We start from the raw sequence: 24,173 nt of genomic DNA, 5'->3' as shown, positions 1-24,173 counted from the left end.
ATTCTATTTAGCCAGTTCTCTTCTCTGCTGTCCTGAAGCACCAAGATTTACATCCACAATCTTAGGGCCTCCTGGGAATTCCCAGGGAAGGTCAGAAAAAAGCAGGGACAACCCCAGGGTTACCAGGCCACAGTCAGAGGTGAAAGGAAAAGTGAAAAGCCTTCTTTTTCTTCCTCTTCACCAAGTGGCTTCTTGCCCAGGAACTTACACCAAGTGGCTTCCTCTCCTACCCAAAACTGTGCAGCTTGCATGGTGAGACTCGGGGAGCCATAGCGAGGAGAGAGAATGGGGGAGATGAGGGCGCCCTGTGCCTGCCCCCAGCTCTTCTCCCTCCCCGTCCAGCGGCCGCTTCCTCGCTCCCCCCAGCTCTCCTCCCTCCAGCTTCCTCAGCCCCTCTTGGGCCTGTCCTCCACCTGCACAGGCTGGGCTTTCAGGGTTGCTTTCCCAGCACACCCCAGCCTTGACTGCAGCCCTAGAGAGGCTGCTTAAAGAGCCGCACGGCCTCGCCACGAGCTCATCACAAAGCCAGGAGGGATGTGGACCCTGGCTGTCCCAACCTCAGCGCCTGCAGGGGCTGTCAAGGACCAGGCCTGGGTAGAGCAGGGGACGGCATGGCCCCTCTGGACCACAGGTCAGACCTGTGGGGGACAGGAGAATGCTCAGGCCGCCTCATCCTAGGCTGATGCAGTGCCCGCCCCCAACCTTCTCATTCGAGGCTGGGAAACCTGCCCTGGGGACACCCTGCGTGGGTCTGTCTCAGAGGCACACAGAGCACTGTCAGAGCTGCGAGGAGGAGGAGGAAACTCGGCTTTGAAGATGCCAAGGCACTCAACCCCGGGCAGGGACCCGCTGAGACTGGGGTGGAGCTAGGCCTGGAGCCCAGCTGGGTACTTCCCATAATCTGCTCATAGCACTCTGGGAGGCTCCTGACACACCTGCAGGACCTCTAAGGGCACAGGGGCCATGGAGGCCAGGCTGGGTGTGGCCCTGTGGATGGCAGAGGTTTGGTCTGGGGCCTGAGCAGGAGAGGCCCAGGAAGGACTGGATTTTGGCTTCCACGTGTTCTCCTCCCCATATATATGCCCACCCCACGGCTGCTTTCCCAAATCGCTGCCTAGACAGAGGAAATCCTTCCCAAAGTCCAAGCGTGCACACTTCCTCTCAGGAGGCTCAGGAGGGGCGACCTCGTGCCCTTCTAAAGAACAAAGGGAGAAGCTGTGCTCACGAGTGACGGGCCCCTCCCCCCACGCCCGGGGTAACACAGTGTCACTTTCCCAGAATGCCGGGTGACTTTGGGGCCCATATGCTCCATCTCTGTTATCATCTGTTCTGGAACAAGCAGAGCGGAACTGCAGGAGGGAGCGTAGAGGCGTTCCTCCACATTCCAGAAGGGCGGATGGCCGCACTGCAGGGAGGCAGTTTGCCCAAGTGCCCGGGTAGGCGAGGGGAGAGGGCTGCTCGGCTGCAGCCATACTCAGCTCCGGTGGAGATGCCGGCCTCTCCTGCCCTCCTCAGCTGGGAGGTGACCTCGTCTCCTGCTGCTGCTGAGGCATGTTGTATCCCCGATACTTTACCCCACCTGCAAGGGAAGCGACCTGGACCCACTGCCTTTGTCCCAAGCCACTGTTGATTGGTTTAGGGTGGTTGCCTGACAGGGAGAATCACAGGGGACAGACATGGAGGGGACCCAGCGTCCTAGGCTGTGCACTGTGGACTTGGTAGCTGCTGGCAGCTGTTCACCACCATTTGACTGGACACAACAGAGAAAGCCAGTGTGCAGGACCCGAGAGCAGGAGGTGCTGTCCAGAGGCAGGCAGGCGGGGGGTCGTGACGGCACTGGAGACCCTGGGGCCATTACACCCAGAGCCTGGCAGCGTCTCTGCCTGCAGGGTCCACACGGTCACAGGATCCTGTGAGGCACCTCACAGGCTGGGGCTGGTTTCTGTTATTTGCAGCCAAAGAAGTGTTAACTCACACAGGTGGGCACAATCACCTCCACTTTACTGATGGAGGCTGCAGGGTCACAGCTGACCTGCCTGAGCTCCCAGACATGGGACTGAACCACAAGTCTGTAACCCAAACCCACTGCCCTGGGCTCTTCCTGGATAGAGGCGGGAGAATCAATATTCAGATTGCAATTCCCCCTCATCTTGTTTCTACCTTGGCGACTCAGGCCTGCCTAGCCAGAGGTGCAACCAGGGCTGCAGGCTGTAAGCCTAGACCATCCCAGGTCTTGACCTCTATCAGCACTGTCCCCTGGACACACTGGGAGAGTCACTGACTCCCCCTCCTCCCATCAGCCCTGCATGGGATTCAGGGAAAATACACCATGACCCCCATGTTAGAGGAGAGGACACTGAGGCCCAGGGAGGGAAGATAGGGGTTAGGAGCTGGCACTGAGCTCATGTCTCCTGGTTTCTATTCTGGAGTATTCTCGGGGCTGGCCTGGCTCCCCTGGGACCCTGGCAGGTGTGGCTCTCTCCTTCCTCCTAGACTGTAACTGACACCCTTAACCCTGTGACATGCACAATGCAGGCATTCCTCATGAGTTTAGCAAGCAAACAAAATCTGATGGAGAATTTGGGAGGAAGCACAAAACTCACTTGGCCACCCAGAGGTGCCCGAGTTCCACACAGCCAGATGCCCTAGGCATCTTGGCAAGGCCAGACTCTTAAAGATGGATGGAGATAGCACACTAAATAATAACAAGTCCAGCTGGGAGGTGACCCCATCTCCTTCGTATTACTGATGAGGCACATTGTATCCGTGATGCTTTACACCACTCTGCAAGGGACTGACTTGGACAAGGAGTGCTGTGCGCTAGGCATTTGCCAAAGGTTTGTCCTGATGTGCCCACTGGCTCCCATGCTCACTGTGGCCCACACACAGCTATGCATCTCCATTGTGCTGAAGAGGAAACTGACACTCAGTGTGCAGAACTTGCCCAAGGGCAACCAACCAGGCAGTTGGGCTAGAACCAGAACATGGGTCTCCGACTCCCAACGCCTTGCTCTCCTGTGCCTGCAATCAGACAGCCAACCTCGAGGCTCCTTGCAGTCTCCAGCCCCTGCGGCTGGTCCCTCCCCTGGGCTTGGGTGAAACGTACATCCCTCCCAGGCAGAGGAATCCAGATGCAGGCAAGCTCTTGCAGCCCCATCAGGCTACAAGGAACAACGGAAGCGCGGCATGGTGCAGCTCCCTGGAACCCAGGCACCAATATAGATGCTTGTCAAGAGCATCTTCCACCCACGGTGACCGCCCCAGGCATCTAGGCCTCTGTCCTTCATGAGGAAAGCATGTTAGCACCATTTCTGCACAGCCATGTCTGTGGAACCTGGCAGTGCCAGGCTGGAGCTGCTGAAAGATCTTGCTGGCCTCATCACCAGGCAGTGAGAGCCACTCTCATTCCCTGGATTCTCTCAGGGCCAATTGCAACAATTAAACTGACGAGGGTTGAAGTTATTATAGTCCACAGACTTTGCCACAGAAGATGGAGACACAATGAAGGGAAAGGAACAGGGCTGCCAGAGGCAGGATGACTCCAAAAGTGGGACACAGGGGAGAGTCGGGGAGGTGCCGGCATCACCTGGGCAGACACCCTCACCAACAGGGCTGAGAAGCACAATGAGGGACATTGGTGAAAATATCATAGTCATGAAGATGAATTGTGGTTGCTCACCGCTCCCTCTCATGAAGATGAATTGTGGTTGCTCACCGCTCCCTCCTCCACCTGGGCATTAGTCAGTGTGTCACTAGTTTGACTCTTCGCCTCTGTACTAACGTCCCTAATTCCTGGCCACATGTTCCACTGTGCTGAGATGCCTTCCTGATGGACTGACAGCAGGACACTCCCGGGCCCCTCCCACGTGGAGGCAGGGGGCAGGGCTTGGTGTGCTCATCGTGTGGGCAAGAATGGAGGCTCCGAGCCTGCTGCAGTGTGTGGGTGCTGCCTGAGGCCTGTGGGGCTGGACTTCCAGTCCAGTGCTCATTTAATGACACCTCGCTGTCTGCCCTTAGTTGGGCTTTGAGCTTCTTCTGAAATAGGAATGTACCTATTTGGGGTCCCCATACTTTCATCTCTTTCTATAACTTTCTAGAGAATATAATGCATTTGAATAATTTAATAACTTGCTGGTGTGGCTGCAGGGCCTGGTGCAATGCCTGCATGTGGTATGCCCTCATGAAAAGGTGACTTCTATATTCTGTATGTATACATCTACTTACTGAGCACTTGCTGTGTACAGGCATTGGCTGAATGCCTTACATCTGACCACAGCTCTCCTGAACCCTCCCGGCACCCCCATTTTATAAAGGAAACTAAAGCTCTAGGAAGCTTGATATTATGTGGCAAGGTCATGGAGAAAGTGGCAGAGTTAGAGTTTAAACCCAGGACACTCTTCTACCACGGAAGACACCACACTGCCTGCCTACTGGTGGTGTCTCTCTGGGGAGATGGCTCCATAAGCTGTGGCTGCTCTAGACATTTGGTGGCTCTCTGGACCACAGGACTGCTCTGCCTCAGGGTGAGCACCAAGCACATCCTCTCCCACCAAGGATGCTGCATGGGATAGGAGGCCAAGGACTCATGAACCTGTTGAAGCAGTAAGCCTGGCCTAGTAAAGACTCCAACAAGCTGCTGTTGGGACAGGGCAGCCCTGTGATCAGGTGACTGCCCTGTAAATGGTGATTTGAGAGGCCGAAGGGACCTCCACATGCCAACCCACTGCCCATCCCTTTGCCTTTCGTTGCTGGACCTGTGAGCCTTGCTTGAAGGCTCTATGCATCTCCCTTTAGGATTCCAGCCCGCTTGGCTGTGATAACACTTCTGTCCCTTCTCACACTAATGGAGTGTTAGGACTAGATGGGATCTCACAATCCAGCGGAGCCATAGGGTGTGAGGTGCTTTGGGGGCTCTGCAGCGGTTTCAAATTCTGTTAAGAAAATTTTTAGCTACAGTTTTAAAAACGGATTTAAAAAAATAACATACACTCAACTATGGTCAAAGGGTTACACTGAATACTGGTGATCTGTTACCTTGTACTGTGGTGTTACTTTTTGCAGCTTTTAGAGTCCGCTTATTAGATCTGTGCATATTATTCAACTTCTTACATGGCAAGCATGGGCTAGGAGGGCTGCTGTGGTGCACTGGTCATTTGAAAAAAGACGTCCACTTAGGATGTACACATGCATGTGTAAAGCTGTGTTGAGTGCACCAAAGCCCAGGTACACTGAGCCCCATCACGTACATCGGGGTGGGGGATGCAGTGTGGTCCATGGCTCTGAGTTTCTGATGGTGTCAGTTCCCATAAGGTTTGAGTACCATTTGTCTGACCAATATATTTACCATAAACGATTCATATGAACAATTGGTCATCGCTGTCAGTGGCTAACTGTAAAATAAAACATTTCTGCTATTCCTTTGTTAAGCATCTACATTGGTTTGATGGATGCCTAAGTTGGGAAGGCAACTTAGGTGAGTGAGGATTTCCTTGACACTGTGCTGAGACAATATGCAGAAATAAGCTGTGTGTAGATATGAGATTGCCACTGGCCCTTGTGACCCTGGCTCTCAGAATTTTTTGTCCTTTAAGTCTCATGGATGACTTTAAAAAGAAGTGTCTACAATAGATACTAATACATTCATGCTAAAAAAAAAAAACCCACTTCTCCATTAATATTGAAGTCTTGCATTAATTTTACATAATAAAACATGTTCCACTGTTAAAGTTTTAAAGCTACCAATCTAATCCCCGGAGAAAACTTCAGATTAGAGAACTTAAATAATTTATGGGAGGATGCACAGATTTCCACTGTCTGCTGAATTGCTGACAAGTGGCAGGATAGTGGGCAGCCTGATAATATTAATTACATGAGATAATAAATCATAACTATCCCTGGGGCCAACTCTTCCTTCCAGGCTGGGCGTGGCCAGGCTAATCAACAGGAATGGCCAGGGAAGGAGAGGACCTGATAAGTGACTCAGCAAGAGGAAGCCAAAGCATCACAATAACAATCCCCCCCACTGCCCCCCACTCTGCGTGGAGTGACAGCAAGGGCCCCTGGCTAAGAGTCGGTCAGCCTTCCCCTGGCCATCCCACTAGGGCCTCGCCTATAAAAGAGATAATACTAAAGAGTGGAGGGGGCCTCCCTTCCCCTGGCTTCATTCTATATGGAAGTACTGCTGCTGTTGTAACACTCCTGAGCCTTGTCCCCAGGGAGGGAGTGGCAACATTGGGTGGGTGGGCCCACTGGGCAGATCTGTCTGGCCTGCCATCTCATGCTGAGCCTCCAGGCAGGCTCTAAGCCTGCGGGAGGCCTGCAGTTGTTCACCTCTGCGTAGCAAGGCCACTGGGGCCACACTTGTAAATACATCCTCCAATCCAGATTTGTATAGAAGTAAAGCTGATACTTTCTCTCCATCATTTCTGGGTCTCATCTGTCAGCTGGTTTTGAACACAGGGCAGCTGTCTGCAGCTTCCTCACCCACACCAAATACCACCTGCTCTCTCTTCCTCCCGGAGTGGGTTGTAAGGACCAAATGAAGTCACCTGACCCTGGGGTGGTGCTTCACAGATATACTCTGGGCAGGTGAGGGTTATTCCTCCACACAGAGCACAGGTCCTGCACTTGAGGGCACAGGGGTGAGAGGAGGTGCTTGCACCAAAGATGTGGAGTCTTCCTGTCCACACAGCGAGCATACCTGGGCAAATGCCACGAATGCAGAGCTTTCCACACAAGGCATTTGTTCTGAGAACATGCTTTCTTGGCCTCTGATTTATTATTTTTATTATTTTTTTATTTTGAGACAGAGTCTCGCTCTGTCGCCCAGGCTGGAGGGCAGTGGCGCGATCTCGGCTCACTGCAACCTCCGCCTCCCAGGTTCAAGCAATTCTCCTGCCTCAGCCTCCTGAGTAGCTGGGATTACAGGTGCCCGCCACCACGCCCAGCTAATTTTTGTATTTTTAGTAGAGATGGGGTTTCACCGTGTTGGTCAGGCTGGTCTTGAACCCCTGACCTCGTGATGCACCTGCTTTGGCCTCCCAAAGTGCTGGGATTACAGGCGTGAGCCACCGTGCCCGGCCGTCTTGGCCTCTGATTTCTAAAGCTTTTCCATATTTGGGGGTGGGGGTTCCTTGCCAGCCCTTCATTTCCTTTTAAGACCTGGGAAGTGGTATGCAGCTGTGACATGTCATTTCAATCAACCTTCCTGAGTTTATTCTTCATAATTGCTATAGAAATAGATGTTTTTCCCCAAATATTCAATTATTAGCAGCAAATTGCTTACCTCTAGCCATCCTAGACAGTACGCAGGCACCTAAGAGGGTCAAGGAGCTCTCCACTTTTCATCTGAGCAGATCTATGTGTTTCTACACAGAGTAATAGGCCAGAAATGGACCACTGGGAGAAAAAAAATGTTTCCAGAGGTGTCTGTGAGTCATTCTAGGGCCTGTACTTACAGAGCAGCCGCAGGACCAGTGTTGTACGGTGTTGGATGGGGCACAGGACGACTCCAGTGGGCCATGGTGAGGTGGCTAGACACTTGGGGTGCCGACACTCATGAGTTTGTCGGAGGAAGCTGATCCTTGTGAATGGCAGAATTGTGCCACTGGCCTGTTTAAAGGGGGCTGTGGTGGCTGCTCTGGCAGGGGCCTTGGATAGGACTGGGCAGGCTGTACAGTGGGGGATATGCTGGCTGCCTCCGGCAGTTTTGGGCCACGCAGATGCCCAGAGGGATCAGGAGGGAGGATGCCAGAGGAGAATGGACATCTGCTCCAGATGATACTGAGGACTCACCCCTGAAAGGTGGAGTCTGCAGCATGTCCACACCGTGAATATGGGGCCAGTGACAAGTGTCTAGATATTCAAGGTTTGTCTCTGGGGGTGATTGATGGCTGTGTGGTGATGGAGGTTTAAAGACACAATGCTCAGAAGGATGGATTCTCCCTTGTCCTCTGCTTTCCTTACCTCTTGAGTAAGAAAACATTTTAGGCCGGGCATGGTGGCTCATGCCTGTAATTCCAGCACTTTGGGAGGCTGAAGCGGGTGGATCACCTGAGCTCAGGAGTTCGAGACCAGCCTGACCAATACGGTGAAACCCCGTCTCTACTAAAAATACAAAAATTATCCAGGTGTGGTGGCGCATGCCTGTAATCCTAGCTACTCCAGAGGCTGAGGCTGGAGAACTGCTTGAACCCAGGAGGCAGAGGTTGCAGTGAGCCGAGATCACGCCACTGCACTCCAGCCTGGGCCACAGGGTGAGACTCTGTCTCAAAAAAAAAGAACCAATGAAAGATGTGAATTCTCAAATTTAAAAAAACACAGTGATTTCCAAGTAAAATAAATATAAAATCTATACCTAGAAAAACTATAGTGAAAATGCAAGCACCAAAGAGAAACACATATTGCCTAGAAAGGGTAGCAATTTGGCAGTCAGGAGATTCTTACCACCAACAGTAGAAGTTAGAGGGCAACAGAATATCTCCAAGGTACTCGGGAGAAATTATCCACTTAAGCTTCTAAACCCAATTAAACTCACAATCAAGAGTTAGGGCAAAGGGAAGCCAATCCTAGAACAAAAACTCAGACTGTTTTACCATTCACAGACCATACTGACACAACTCTTGATGTACTTCAGAAAGGAAAAGAAACCTCCGAAGGAATACAATCACAATGAGAAGTAACTGGCAAGCATGTGGATAAATCTGAACAAGCAGTAACTATATATAAAGCCACAACTGCAGTAATGATTTTTAAGATCTAAAAACAAGGGGACAATGAAATTCTGGACTGTGATAACATGTAAGAAGGGAGTGATCAGAAACTCTAAAACCCTGAAGTCTGGGGGAAAAGGGGCTGTGGTAAGGACTGCTAGTTGCCCCCTGGTATCCATTCTCCCTTTCTTCATTGTGGTAAGAGTTCTTATTTTAGCAGGAAACACTGTCACCTAGCAGAGCAACAGCACTCCCAGCCTCCCTGGGGGTCAGTTTTGGCCAACGCCATGTGAACAGATACAATGTGTGCCGGTTCCTAGAAATTCTGTCCTTAAAAGAAGAGGCAAGCATTTCCACACCCTTTCCTCCTTTCCTGCTGGCTGGAGCTTGAATGTCCCTTAAGCAGCTGCCAGATCAGTCTGGACACCCCACTTCCTGTCTGTTTTAACATGAGTGAGAAATACCCTCCTGTCTTGTTTAAGCTACTATTTGTTTTTTATTATATATAATTGAAGCTAACTTAGGGATAAGCAATTAGAGGCCAGAAAGAGAATATGATTTCCAAACCAATGTAAAACTAAATGTGAAGGAAAAAACCGGATATGTTAAATAGTTTGGATATTTGACCTCACTCAAATCACATGTTGAAATGTAATCACCAATGTTGGGGATGGGGCCTGGTAGGAGGTGACTGGAACAGGAGGTGGAGTTCTCAAGAATGGAGTGAGTTCTCACGAGATCTGATCCTTTAAAAGTGTGTGGCACCTCCCCACTACCCACTGTCTCTCTTGCCTATGTTTTTGCCATGTGATGTGCCAGCTCCCCTCTTGCCTTCTGCCATGATTTTAAACTTCCTGATGCCTTAACAGAAGCTGAGCAGATGCCCTGAGCCATGCTTCCTGTACAGCCTGCAGAACTGTGAGCCAACTAAATCACTTTTCAGGCTACTCAGTCTCAGGTGTTTCTTTGTAGCAATGCAAGAATGGCCTAAAGAAACCTTACTGCAATACAATGGACAAAGAAGAAAAAAGAAATCAAAAAAGTAGAGAGAAAGTACAAAATAGGACTGTACAAAAAAACTCAAGTATATCAATAAACAATAAATATAAATGATTAATCAATTAATAGAGCCTTAGTTAAAATTTAAAACATCAACAACAAAATGCAGAGATTCATGTAAAAGAGCACAGAAGTAAAGGATAATCAAACATAGCAAATACTAACCAAAAGAAGATGGCATAGCTATATTAATATCAACAAAAAATAAAATTTAAAGGAAAATATATTAGAGATAGAATCACCTCATAAAGACAAAAGAAATACTTTGAAATGAAGACACAATATTTTGACATATGCAACTTAACATTACTGCCTTAAAACATATAAAGCAAAAATGGACAGGAATGCAAGGAGAAACAGACACAGACACAATAGTAGTGGGAGATTTTAGCATACCTCTCTTAGAAATTGATAGATAATGCAGGTAGGAAATTAGTACAGCCACGAAATATTTGAGAAACACAATAAAGTTGATCTAAAGGATGTCTATAGGACATTGCATTCAACAATTAGAGAATATATACTTTTTTCAAGCAAAGAGAGAACACTGGGGGGAAAAACCAAATGACCATGTTCTAAGGGAGTCTAAACAAGTAACAAAGATCTGATGTTATACATAGCATGCTCTCTGACCACAGTGGATTAAAATTAGGTAATAACCACAAGATAACAAAACATCTTTCACTACTTGGAGATAAAAAATACTTCTAAATAATTTGGTGTAAAAAAGTCCTAATTGAAATTGAAAATTACTTAGAATTGAAGGACAATGAAAACACTGCATGTAAATACTTGTTGGATGCAGCTAAAGCAATATTAGCAGGCAAGTTCATAGCTTTATAGGCATATATTAGGAAAAAATATTGAAAATTTATGAGCTAAGTGTTTAATACATTATAAAAAGAACAAAAAGCATAGCTAAAGAAATCATAAGATGGCAAATAATAAAGAACATGAAGGAATTAAATAGAAAGATGTCATGAAGATGATCAAAATTGGTAGACAGAAAACAAGTAAATATCAAGAAGGGAAAAAAGATACATAACCACAAATCCAGTCAAAATTGAAAAATAAGGGGCTACCATATGAATGATATGAAGCCAACATTTGAAAAATGCTGAGAGTGACGACTCACAACAGCAGAAAGGGAGTGTGAGATGATGAGAAGTGGAGAAGTGATAATGGTGGTGGCTGGCAAGGTGCCAATGAGCACTGACAAAGCATCACCCCCCGCGGGGGCATCAGAGGTTTCAGAGTCCTATCATCATAGTTTTAACTTTTCAAAGCATTTCATATCTATTGTCTCATCTTATTTCAAGAAGCAGCCAATTAAGTAAAGGCTGCTACCCCTTTAAAATCTTAGTAACAGTTTTTCTAGTTCCTTAACAGGGAGAAACAAACCATTTACACAAAGACTGAGCCAAAGTGGAAAATTTTTGCTGCTATCAAATCAACAAAAAATACAGAGGAAAAAATTGCTAGACACTGGACATCAAAACATCAAAACTTTGGGTAAATGTAAATAACGCTAAATGAAGTATCGTCTTTTTTTTTTTTTTTTTTCAGCTGTGATGTTCCAGAGTTATCCGACCCTCAGTGGAATGGGCTGCTGAGGGTCAGGAGTGCAGGGAGCTGGCTGGGGAAAATTTGGAAGAAGAGCGTAACAAAGGTCAAAGTCATCAGACCTAGTCTAGTTTTCTACAGGATTGAAAATTACCAATTATTCTCAAGTTTCTGCTATTAGCGACCAATGTTTTCCATCTGAAACAGACCCCTCCTTTTTTAAAAAAGGAAATGCACAAAAAGGAAGCAAACTCTTTGAAAATTCTGATTGTTTTGCATCCCAGCAGCAAATAAAAATCATCAATAGAACTCACTCTTAGCCTTGAGCAATATTTTCTAAAACAAAACACAAAGAACCTGTGGTATTTAACTATTCTGTTATTGATTTACTGTGGTTTCCAAGGTAATGTTGAAGAAAATTAAATGTACAGAAGCCTGAAATGCATTTTTGATGGTGGTGACTGGTGTGACCTGCATTTTCCAAGGTGGTGTCACTGGTCATGGGCAGAATGAATGACTGAGGGAGCACACTTTGGTTACAAATAAGCTGGCCACCTTCACTGCAGAGCCTCATGAAACCAAAGTCTATTTCCACTGTTAAGAAAGACAAGTTATTCAGTTGCAAGCTTCCTTCTAATGGTAGCTGTGTCTATTTTACCGAGGGTCTTTAATTCAATAAGATTCACTATGGATGTGTGGAGCGGTTTCTATGTGCCTAGATCTAAGTCTGGTTTTAGAACCTAAGGACTTTCCCTGGCACATTCATGACTCTTTGGTCCTCTCAGAAAATAAAACCTCAACAGTTTGAAGTCCACCTTAATTACTGATTCAAGATCAAAATAATCATATTGCTTCAAACTTGGACATTTATATACAACGTGATCAAAGAGTATATTTTCTATACAGTGAAATGGCCAGTTTCCAAATCTACGGGCACTTTACAATCTATAGACCACTATACTTTGACACCCTTATCTCAGACTAAGAATATGGAAGTTAAACTAGAACTTGAACATTTTAATTTTAGGTAGTCCCTCAAGCTTTTCCTTAAGCCAGCTTTCTTGTATTTTAGACTTGATTCTAACAAGCTTAGTATCTGATTTCCCAATTAAAAGCACAAGAGAAACAGCCAAATAGAAGGAGAAGACGAAGGTCTGTTAAAGGGAGGAACAAGAACAGCAGCAAGAAATGACATCTACTAGCAAAACTATACAACAAAAACAAAAAACCAGCTTGGGGTCAACCAGCCTAGGGACAAATGGCCCTACTCGTGTCAATATCAGGAGATACTGGTATAGAACATGGCAAATAGACAATGTCCATAATAATGAGCTAAAGAATTTTTTGTTTTTTTTTAGAGATGAGGTCTCACAGTGTTGCCCTGACTGGAGCACAGTGGCTATTCACAAGCACAATCATTCCGCACTACACCTTTGAACTCCTGGGCTCAGATGATCCTGTTTCAGTTTCCCGAGTAGCTGGAAGTAAATTTAACTTTTTAAAAAATTAAATCCTGATGCATGTAATCTGTTTAAGAGGATAGAGAAGTGTTATAACACATTTAAGACCTCTTGCTTGTAATTTTTTAAAGTTTGATTTTATAAAGAATACACTACAGTTATCTGAATAATTTTCTTACATGGAGCAGCTCATCCACCTATGATGTTGCCATGTGAGTTTTAGAAAATCCATATTAAACACAATGAAGGCTCTCACTTTGCCCACTTTTCTGTAAAGTTTGCCATGAAGCATCATGTGATCTCACAGGGACAGACAAGCTTGCCGATCCTCTGAATTCATTAAAGACATACGGGGCCGCTTTGGGCCCAAGTTTACCTTGGCTTCTTTGCAGAGAGTTTGATTACTTTTAAGATTTATGGTCAAAGCGGGGGGCGGAAAAGAAATATCTCACAGAGCAGATTTACAACTTCATCTTGATTTTTAATACCATTAGGGATGACATCCAATGACATAATCTTGGAATGACTGCAGGGTGACTCAGAAACTCAGTGGGAAGTTTTATATTTTAGGGTCTGGAGCATTTTGTAGTTGCAAGGTCAGGTAGGAAAGGACCAGGGAAATGAGCCAGAGAGACGGTCAGAGAGTGAGTGTCAGCTGGTTTAATTTTCTGTGTCAACCCCGAAAATTAGATAAACAATGACAAACCAGGCTTTTTAAATGAACTTGTCACTTCTGGTTTTCTTGATACAGAGCAACATTTTTCAAGTCCTGGTAGCCCCAAAGACAGATTTAACCCCTGAGAGGTGTATCCAAGTGTTTCAAAGTCCTCACATCTGAAAATAAAAGGTTTAGTCTAACCCTATACCCCTTAAGAGAAAAACTAATTATCCTTGAAATTTAAATACTCTTCTCATAACAATTAAGGGGACTTTGCCTAGAGCCAGAAGGTCCAGTCTTTTGTAGGAGGGTCTTAGCAACGTCCTAGTTTTTTTCTTTCCACCAGACCAACTCAACCCTTCAACACAGTTCCTTTGATCTTAACCTCCTTTTGCAAACCTGACCTCCAACCACTGTTCTAAGCAATACTGTCCACATTGAGCAGGTATTGGCTCTCTTCTCACCAATGCAGGTGAGCAGAGACCTGGCCCTGCCCCTCCTCTGCCTGGTGCTCTGTCGTTATGAAGAGGTAGGAGGTAAGAATTGCCCTGACTTTTATATGCTTTGTGCTATTTTAAGTCTTTGTTGCAGCCATGACATTCTCCCTGGTGGTGAGGGGAACAGATCAGTGAATCTTCCTAATAGCTGCTCCTACTGCCTTTGCTGTAAGGATATTTATTTAAAGACAACCCAGTTTGAATGTGTTGATTTGGAGAGAGAAATGCTTATATTTACTGATACCAGCATTTGAGTAGTGGTTTTCATTCTACAACCGGCTTTCAAGCTCATTATCTTATTTCAGTGTCACAACAACCCCATAAAGCAGCTGGATGGCATTACTGTTACTTCCTTCAATTTGTGGATTTGGCCAAGGTAGAGCTGGGATTTGCACTGGATGTCAGCTCCCAAACCTGTGCCTTTTGTGATGATGTGCAATATAATAGCAGCCAGTTGTGAGCACTTACCCTGTGCCAGGTGCTCATTAGGTGCTTTCATTTACATTAGTTCATGTGATCTCCAAAAGCCCTATCAGAAAGTAAATGATAACCTATTTTATAAACAAGGACACTGCACTCTAAGATGGTAATGATGCCTGAGCCCAAGTTTCTTGAGGTTCTTGGCCTTCACAGGTCAGTCTTTCCCCACACTCCACAAGTGGTCAAAACAAGCCCCTGCATAACAAAGTCAGAGTCTGCCCTAGAGAAAATATGAAACAGGTGATTTGAAGCCCTTTGATCCTTCAGTCTGCCTCATCCCTCAACTCCAATGCCCCTTTTCCTGTTTAATGCAGAAGAGTCTCCTCTTCCAAAGCTTCAAAATCATCTTATGCCAGCTAACTGCTGACATTAAGCCAATTCACAGGAAAGTATGAATAACTTAAGAAGGGCACTAGGGCCATGTGCATTTGAAAAGAAGATGCTTGGCTCCTGCCCAGCTGCAGCTCGGATGTCTCACAGGTGGACTATTCATGGCGTGAGGAGCTCTCTCTGGGTAGACAGGTAATAATTTACCTGTGGTTTCCAGGAGTCCTATGGATTTCATTCTCTACAACACAGCTTATTCCCCCTAGCTCTGACTCGTCTTCTGTAAAATATGGAGAACAGCATCAACCTCACAGGACAGTGTGTGTGAAATTCCTAGCCCAGAGGCAGTTCCATAGTCATAACTATCAGTGGCCTAAATTTTGCAATACTTATCATACTCCTTTGCTAAGGAAACTTTTATAACACCTAACATATGTTCAGCACTAAGTGTGGCAGACATTAGGACACAGGTTTTTTGTTTGTTTGTTTGTTTGTTTTTATGTGACTGGCTCTCCTGACAGCTGCAGTAGAGAATTAAAGGCTGCTCTCCACATCTTAAGGACCCTCACCACTCAGTAAGCAGCCCCTCCTCTGAGCCTCAGCCCTAAAGACCCAACTTGCTCCCCATTTAAAACAAGAATGAGCAGACTTCTGGGTTTAGAATTCCATGTAACTAAACCACAAAATAGAAAAAAGGAATCCCAACTGTTGCACTTGTGCACAGCCTATAGACAAGACGGCAGTGCCCTCAGACAGCATTTCAAATACAGTTTATTAGTGTGTGATATGAAAAGGGTATTTTTATTGCATGATATAATGCAATGGGACCTTGGGCGCTCTGTGGAAAGACCTCACACTCAGAAGTGTAATGAACCCGTAGTCCCAAAAACATTATACTGTACATTAACCTATCATTAATGGCACATTAGGGCTAGGGGCATTGCACGCTTGCTGGTCAGGGCTCCATCAGGACAGTGTTGAGAAAACCACACAGTCTTCCCAGGCTTAAAACAAATAGAAAAAATAAATATTCCTGATGTCTACAGGCTGCTTTAAAGGAAGTTCAATCCAGCTCTGCCTTGCAATTTCCAAGCCTGCTTTTTTAAGAGTGGAAGAAAGATACACAACCAAACAAAGGGAAAAGAAAACGACTCTCTTGTAGTTTACCCCCAGCTATTGGCTATTCAACCTCAATGTTGCTCGACAAGGTCATGAGCAAATAGCACCTTGGTAGTGTAAAAGCTGCTCAAAGGACACTCGGGCCTGGACCACAGACTGCAGAAGTGGGAAGGGGCCTTGGAAATTGTGTCCACCCCCTTCACTGTCTAGATGGAAAAATCAATCTTCAACAAGATGAAGGAAGAGACAACACATTCAACAGAAAAACAGGCAAAGAATGGGAAAAAAAAATGTGACCAATAAACATATGAAAGAAGTGTTAATCCTCATACTTAATAAAATAAACATAAATTAAAACGATTAGATCCTTTTTTTTTTTTTTGAAACAGAGTTTTGCTCTTGTTGCTCAGGCTGGAGTGCAATGGTGCGATCTTGGCTCACTGCAACCTCCACCTCCCCGGGTTCAAGCAATTCTCCTGCCTCAGTCTCCAGAGTAGCTGGAATTACAGGGTCCCCCCACCACACCCAGCTAATTTTTGTATTTTTAGTAGAGACAGTGTTTCACCATGTTGGCCAGGCTGGTCTCGAACTCCTGACCTCAGGTGATCCACCTGGCCTCCCAAAGTGCTGGGATTACAGGCGTGAGCCGCCACGCCTGGCCAACTAGATACCATTTTGCCACTGATTAGGTTGGCAAAGATTAAAATCTGATAATTTAGTATCAGAAGAGATGAAGAAGAAGAGCTAACATTCTCATATCCAGTATACAAAGATGTATACATAGAGACACAGTCACTGTCTTAATAACAAAAAAATATGGAAATGGTCAAAATATTCTATGACAGGGTCCTGGATAAATAAATATGATACATCCATAGTATGGAATACTATACAGCCATTAAGAATAAGGTTGATCTTTATATTATATGGAAAGACCTCAATGACTCACTAAGTAAAAAAGCAAGGTGCAGAATAAAAAGAATTAAAAATTCTAGAAGGATACCCAAGCTACTATTAACAATGCTTATCTCTAGAGATTGGGGCTGGAGGATATGGAGGATTGGAAGGAGACTAACTTCTTACTGTATATCCTTCTGTACTGTGTAATTTTTTTTTTTTTTTTTTTGAGACAGGGTCTCTCTCTGTCGCCCATGCTGGAGTGCAATGGTACGATCATGGCTCACTGCATCCTCTACCTCATGGGCTCAAGTGATCCTCTCACCTCAGCATCCTGAGAAGCTGGGACTACAGGCAGTGCCACCATGTCCAACTAGTTTTTAAGTTTTTGTAGAGACAGGGTCTCACTATGTTGCCCAGGCAGGTCTTGAACTCCTGGGCTAAAGTGATCCTCCTGCCTCAGCCCCCAAAGAGCTAGAATTAAGCATGATCCACCATGTCTGGCCAAATTTTTAATCATAATTTAAAAACTAGTTTTAGCAAATAAATATGGATGATGGCAGGAATAAACATTGCTTATGAACCTATTATTTTCCAACTACTATATTAAGTGCTTATGTGCTTCACCTTATTTGCCTTTTTACAAAAACAGAAACAGTAAATTGGTCATTATTATCCCCTTTCCATGCAGTGGGTACTAAAGTTTCCAGGGGTGAAGTAACTTGCTCAAGGTGACTCTCTTACCCATCTACCTTCAATAATGAAGCAGAGTATTTATAAAATAGAGAAATACTTTCCAAACTTAAGACAGCCTGAGGCTACCTTCCTGGGGACAGCCTGTATAACCCAGCAGTGATACAAGGAGGTGAGTGGAAGGCAGGACAAAAGGCTGCTGACTGGCTGAGGCCAAATCAAATTTCTGGAAACATCTTATATCCATATAAAAAAAAGGGGAGAAGGCCTGGGGGCCCCAGAGCTATACATTGTTTAAGTAAATAATGCTTGCAACCAGGGACTCAAATATATAAAGCAAAGTAGTTCCCTAATTACATATAAATCAACATCAAAGGCAACACACTTGCAGTTCCATGAAGAGGAAGCTGCCTCAGACCAGCAGAATTTCAAGGTGAGAGCAGGGGCTGAGAAGTATCCAGAACAGTCTCCACACCTTAGGACGGTGCTGTGCCAAGAAAGTTTACTGTTTTCTCATTCCTCCATTTTTTCCCAATTTTATTAAGAGCCTTATTATTTTTGGGTAATAGACTGCAGTAACATTTTTAAATGCTAGATTTTATTTGTCCTAGGGTCTGCCAGCACATGCTGTAATTAAAATGTTGATTAGTAAACAGTTTAAATATATGACAGACAATGCAGTTAAAGCCTACAGTTAGGTCAATATGTGATTTAGATTTGCCATTTAAAAAATCTCATTTAAATTTTGCATACATTAATCACTACCATACTTCAAGGTTCTGATATCCACCTGACTACAATATTAAAATAAAACTTGCTGCCCCAGGGAAATCCTACTTATTCTTAATTGTTTCGAGGCTTTGATGGGCTTTTAATCTAAGATTAATTTATGCAATTTTAAATAACTCTTCTTATGATTAATAAGCTTGAAAATTAAAAGGAGTCTAAAGCAATTATAATGAGCATTTGGTCATAACCTCATTAGAAGAAGGAGTGAAGGATACAGCTCTGGAATTCTTACAAGACTACAATTTAAGGTTACTTTTAGAGAAGTCAAACATAGTTCCTGAAATTGCAAAGGCAGGTTAGCAAAGGTCAGTTATAAAATGACGGCTAGCTAGATTAGCATACTAATGATTTTCCCTGATAGTGACAGAAAGGACACAGAAAAGAAGATGCAGAAAGAGAGGCAAGTGACATGCTGCCAAACAGCTACAAGCGCTGAACTCGGTTTCCCATCCTTTTGGCTAGAGACCTTCGCAAAATTTGAGAAACAGCCAAAGGGTTAGGACATTCCTATGCACGAATCAGCTTCACCCAGAGGGTCTGGCCCACCAGGGGCAGGCGGAATCAGTCCTGTTGTCCGCCCTGCCTGCCTATCTGTCTATCATTGACCAGCCACTTCCCTGCTTAAGAACCAACAAGAGGGTCTGTCCCACCAGGGGCAGGCGGAATCAGTCCTGTTGTCCGCCCTGCCTGCCTATCTGTCTATCATTGACCAGCCACTTCCCTGCTTAAGAACCAACAAGAGCGTCCAACTGCCCCACTACTCTCTGGTGTGCACAGCCCTTCCAGATCACGCTGGCCCCATGCAGCTAACTTTACCCCATCATTTCCAAGGGTCTTTTTTGCTTTGGCTAGGGTGGGTTCTTCACTGTCCTCGTTCCCTCCGGTCTCAGCCTGTGCCATTTTCTCTCCCTGGAATGTCTTCCCTCTTGTTATTAGCAGTGATGATGATGACAATGACGATAAAAATGGTTACCATTTATTGAACACTTATTTTATGCCAGACACTGTGCTAAGTGTCTAACATTTTTATCTCACTTAAATTTCATGCTTTGCGATACTCTATTTTTGTAGATAAGGAACTAGAGGTGGAGAGCGTTCAGTAACATGTTGCAGGATGGACAGCTAGGAGAGGAAGGGAGAGGGAGGGGAGAAGCTGGCTTTCTGTTGTACCACCACTTTCCAAGTTCTGTACTCAGGCCCGAGCCAGGCATCCTCACTGACTACTACGGCCCCTCGGCCACTGTTCCGAGCTCCCGCACCACCCAAGCCAGCAGCTTGGCACTCATCTACCTTCTCTAAATGTTGCCAATGGGCATGTCTAGTCTGCTCCTGAGACATAGGTCTTTCTTATATTCTTTCTGAACCCATCATGGCACCTCACAGACCTGGACAACAAATACTTGTTGATTAACTGGTTTACAATAATTCCCTCCAACAAGATGCTCATTACATTTTACCAATAATAACGGACAGACATGAAAAGTTATGGCTTCCAGTGAGTGGGGAGGAATGTGCTTCATCTTGTTTGGATTTTCAACCACAGAGACCACCCCAAGAGACTACCAATTCAGTGTACACCAATTGCAAACATCCGACATACATATAATTTATTCTAAGTCACATTAAACTTCCCTAAACACATGTATCTTCCAAGAGGCAACAAGCTGGAAATACCCAGGAACATCAGACAGATGAGAAAATCATGACCCAAAGAGGCTGAATGACCTCGTGCCCCATGTATGTCTCGCACTTCATAGTTTACAAACACTTTCATAACCTCCATCTTCTGTAAGTTAAAAAAAAAAAAAAACAACCTAACAGCTAAAAGCCCCCTGTGAAGTTGGTATCATTACCCCATTTTACAGATGAAGCAGCTCAGGCTCAGATGGGCTAAGTAAACAGCTGTTGCCTGCCCAGTTTCCTAGAGGTAGTGCCTGTACTTGAAGCTATATTTTCTGACATCCAATTCAATCTCTTTCCAGTTTCCCAGGTTGCTTCTTGGCTCACATTCACACGATAGACTGATTTGCAAGCTTTGAAAGACCATCCTTAGCCTCTCCAGGCTTTACGCACAACACATCCTGCCAGTTGTCAGATCACAAACCCTTCTACCTTTCCCCTCCTTCCATCAAGGTCATAGGATGAGCGAGGTCATGGCTCCATGCCAGGTCCCCTGCTGCCTCCACACCTCCAGCACCTGTGTTGGTGTGGACATCTGTGGGTTGTCTTCTCCTTGCTGTTTCCCCTCTCCCTTCAAGATGGACCCCGATTGTTTGGCTTCCTGTTTGTGTGACCTGACTACTTTGTTTGCATGTATGATGGATTTGTGTTTGCTGGATTAGTGTCTGATAGCCCTCTGTATTCCCTACAGCTGTGCCACTCAAGTAGTCGTCCTGTGAACTGCTTGCTGCTGGCCTGCAATGATACAAGTAGCCATGCTGCAATGTGAACCGCAAACAGCTTTCTTCGCTCACAACGTTTTGCTCCAAAAAGCTGAACTGAACTAAACAGAATGCTTTCAGACAGGCTTGATTTATATCCTGGCACAAATTCCTTATCTTCCTGTGTTTAAGAAACAGTTCGGGGCCGGGCACGGTGGCTCACACCTGTAATCCCAGCACTCTGAGAGGCCCAGGCAGGCGGATCACTTGAGGTCAGGAGTTTGAGACCAGCCTGGGCAACATGGGGAAACCCCGTCTCTACTGAAAATACAAAAATTAGCCATAGTGTTGTTCATGTGTAGTCTCAGCTACTCAAGGAAGGGTGGGTGCTGAGGTAGGAGGATCACCTGAGCCTGGGAGATTGAGGCTGCAGTGAGCCAAGATCATGTCACTGCACTTCAGCCTAGGTGACACAGTAAGACCCTGTCTCAGGGAAAAAAACAACAAACAAACAGTTCAGATACTACCACTGGTGCACAGCCCATACTCCGAGTTCAGCTAAACACGAATGTGCTCAGTAAAAAGTTTGTTGAGTTAAAGGTAATTTCTCCCAAACTTGAGGAACATCATCTCTTGGAAGTTGCCCATTTCTATACCCATGATGGCAGAAGTGGAAAGGCAGAAAGGTTTGTGACCAGACAGCTGTCAGGACACACTCTGCCCTCAGTTTTTGCCAAAACCAAAGAAACAATGATTACATAAATTCTCACAGCTTCCCCTCAGATAACCAACTAACAGACCAGGTGCAAACTGTTGGTAATTACTTCCTCTTTTGTGTTTTGTCTCTACTGAGGCTCAGGCTTCAACCAGGCCACCCTGCCACCTCGGGATGGGTGGAGAGTGTGTGCAGCCATCTGCTCTCTGCCTCGACCACGGCCCTGCAGATGCAGCCTGTGGCATCAAGGTGGAAGGGACCATAGGGAGGGAGTTGAGCAAAGCATCCTACAGGGGCATTGGCTTCACAAGCACACTCTGCTGAAATCCTACAAGTTTCTTTGCGTGGTCCTGTATTTGTATTTAGCTTTATTTTTCTAACTGCAAGAAATAGTTTGACTTAGTGGAAATTCTCTAAACCACAATAACAATCCTCTGCCTACTATACAACAATGGGTGTAGCTTTGATGTTGTGCAGTAGGACAGTCCTGTGTTTTTCCTGGCTGTGTGACTCTAGGCAAGGAAATTAACCTCTCTGAGCCCCAGTTTATGCATCAGTAAAATGGGAATAAGAATAATCCTTATAGTGTTCATGTGAAGGTCAAATGAGATAACTTAGATGAAAGAATGCTCTAACTTAAGTGTTTAAAATGTTTTATGTTTAGATCCATTTCTCTCTATATAATAAATCAATTTTTTAAAGATTATAAAACAGGATCCTTTCTGGATTCATCTTCAGCCCCAAGTTAGGTGCAATTGTTACTTCAATCTCTTCAAGTTTGTTTAGAGAAAATAAATTGTAGTATGAATACTGGCTAGTGTGGCTATTAGAGGCTCTGGTACTTTTACTTATGATATAAGCTGCCTTTCACATCTGTGTGCAGAAAAGTAATATACTCACATAAATACCCAAATGTCCGTGGGTCCCAGCTCACCTGTCACTCCATTCTCAAAGCCTCCCCAGATACCCCTAGCAGAAATTCATTTCACTTGTTAAATTCATATCATTTAAATTCAATGACCATATATTTGAGCATTCTACTCAGGCTGGAGACTGGGCTAGATGCTAAGGATACAAAGATAAGACATGATCTCTTCCTCGAGGGGTTGTGGTCTCTTTTATTGACTGTTACCACAAGTTACTGCCACAAAGCGTGACGAGTGCACTAACAGAAGTATTAGCCAGGGTGAAGGGTGACAGGCAAAAGGAAGTCCTCAACCCAACTGAAGCACGCTTAGCAAAGCTTCACAGAGGTTGTGCCAGTTGGGTTTCGGAGGTGGAGAAGTTCACCATCTGGCAGTGAGAAAACAGCACAAGCAAAGACATGACTGTGTGAGGATGCCTCACGCATCTGGGGACTGCCAGAAGTTTGGAGCACAGGACTCCACAGGAGTGGCCTGAGGTGAAGGGGTAGGTGAGGGTGGGAGGAGAAGGTGAGCGGGGGTCTCTGGCAATTCTCGCATTCTATCCTGTGCTTGGCTGTGTCTACCCTCACCTTCCTCACTGGACTGTGAGCTGGCTGGGGGGTCAGGACTTGGGGCTGACATGCTGCCTCCTCGGTGTCAGGCAGGATGCTGGGCACAGAGCGGATGCTAAGACATAAAAATGGCGAGTGCAGACTGAAATGCACATCTGTGATTCCCACATCGGCTTCTCTCCATGTCTCACAACAGTAGAAAAGGCTTCTGCAATACAAATCTGCACCAGACGTGCAGTGGGTTATAATTCAGCCAGTCCCCTAAAAGCCATCCTTACACCTTCCTTTGGTGCTTAACCCACTTTCCAGATGATGCAGCACTGCTGCCTGCACAGGAGAGCTGAAAAGGGGGCCGTTTCTGAAGGCAGGAAGGAGACAGCGCCCAGCCGAAGCTCTGCTGACCTCCCTGACGGGAGGAAAGAAGGGACTTTCCAGGCCAGAGCTGGTGCCACAGGCCCTGCATAAACCAGCATTCCAGGGTTGCCGATCTGCCTTCCCCAGAGTTAGAGCGAGAGTATTCCAGAGGCAAAGCTGTGGCTTAAAAAAAAAGTCATGTTTAATTTAAAAATTAGAAACTGGAGCAGGCTGTGAGCACAGGGGTTGATTGAAACAAAATTTAAATTCCTGTCAAGCCCATTTAAACACGGGGGCCCTTCATAGACAATTAGCTGCTCCCTGTGAATGCTGAATAAACTCAGGCCTGGTCACTGTGAGAAGAGAGGCGCCTACTGTGAGGCGCTGAAAAAAAAATTAACTAAAATCAGGCTGTATGAAATATTTAGCCTTCCAGTATATCACAGGGGTTTGAAAGTGTAAACAAGACAAAAATCGATTCCTCGGTGCCCTCAAATCAATCCCCCAAAATGGTTAGGGCATCTGTTTCTGCTAAATTTTGTTTACATCGGCAGATTTGCCTTAATTGCAGTTGTTTATCTCTCATTGTCCCTGGGGCCCTAATCTCCCGATTACTAATACTTAACACTCATTTCACATCTAAAGCTACTTCTAATCCTCAACAGGTTTTGGGGGCTCTTAAAATTATTGAAACCGCAGAGGCGGGAGACACTGCCTCTTTGTGAAAGGAACATTTTCTTATCTACTACCAGCTGGGCCCAATCATCACCAGGGATGGCTACAACAAAGGTGCTAAAAGGCTCTTCCACAATGACTGCTGCTCCACTGGGGATTCAGAGGATAAAAAAGAGCTTTGATGGAAAAATCTGAACAAGAGGCTAAAGCAGTCCAGCCAAATAAAGTTACTGTCATAATCAAATGCTGTCAATCACCATGAAAATCCAATTAAAAATGTTTCAGCACAGCCCTCTTAAGTGGAATAGTACCCTATTT

The 24,173-nt window shown here is 45.4% G+C and overlaps 1 protein-coding gene across 13 annotated transcripts in view; it reads right to left on the bottom strand.

Annotated features, from left to right (window-relative positions):
- Window positions 1–24,173, bottom strand: part of MAP2K5 (mitogen-activated protein kinase kinase 5) — a 267,047-nt gene that overhangs the window by 1,162 nt on the left and 241,712 nt on the right. The gene's annotated exons all lie outside the window — the stretch shown is intronic.

This window comes from Pan paniscus, chromosome 16 (assembly GCF_029289425.2).
Source record: "Pan paniscus chromosome 16, NHGRI_mPanPan1-v2.0_pri, whole genome shotgun sequence".
In the NCBI taxonomy this organism is placed as follows: Eukaryota; Metazoa; Chordata; class Mammalia; order Primates; family Hominidae; genus Pan; species Pan paniscus.
This window is presented reverse-complemented; position numbering and strand designations above follow the sequence as displayed.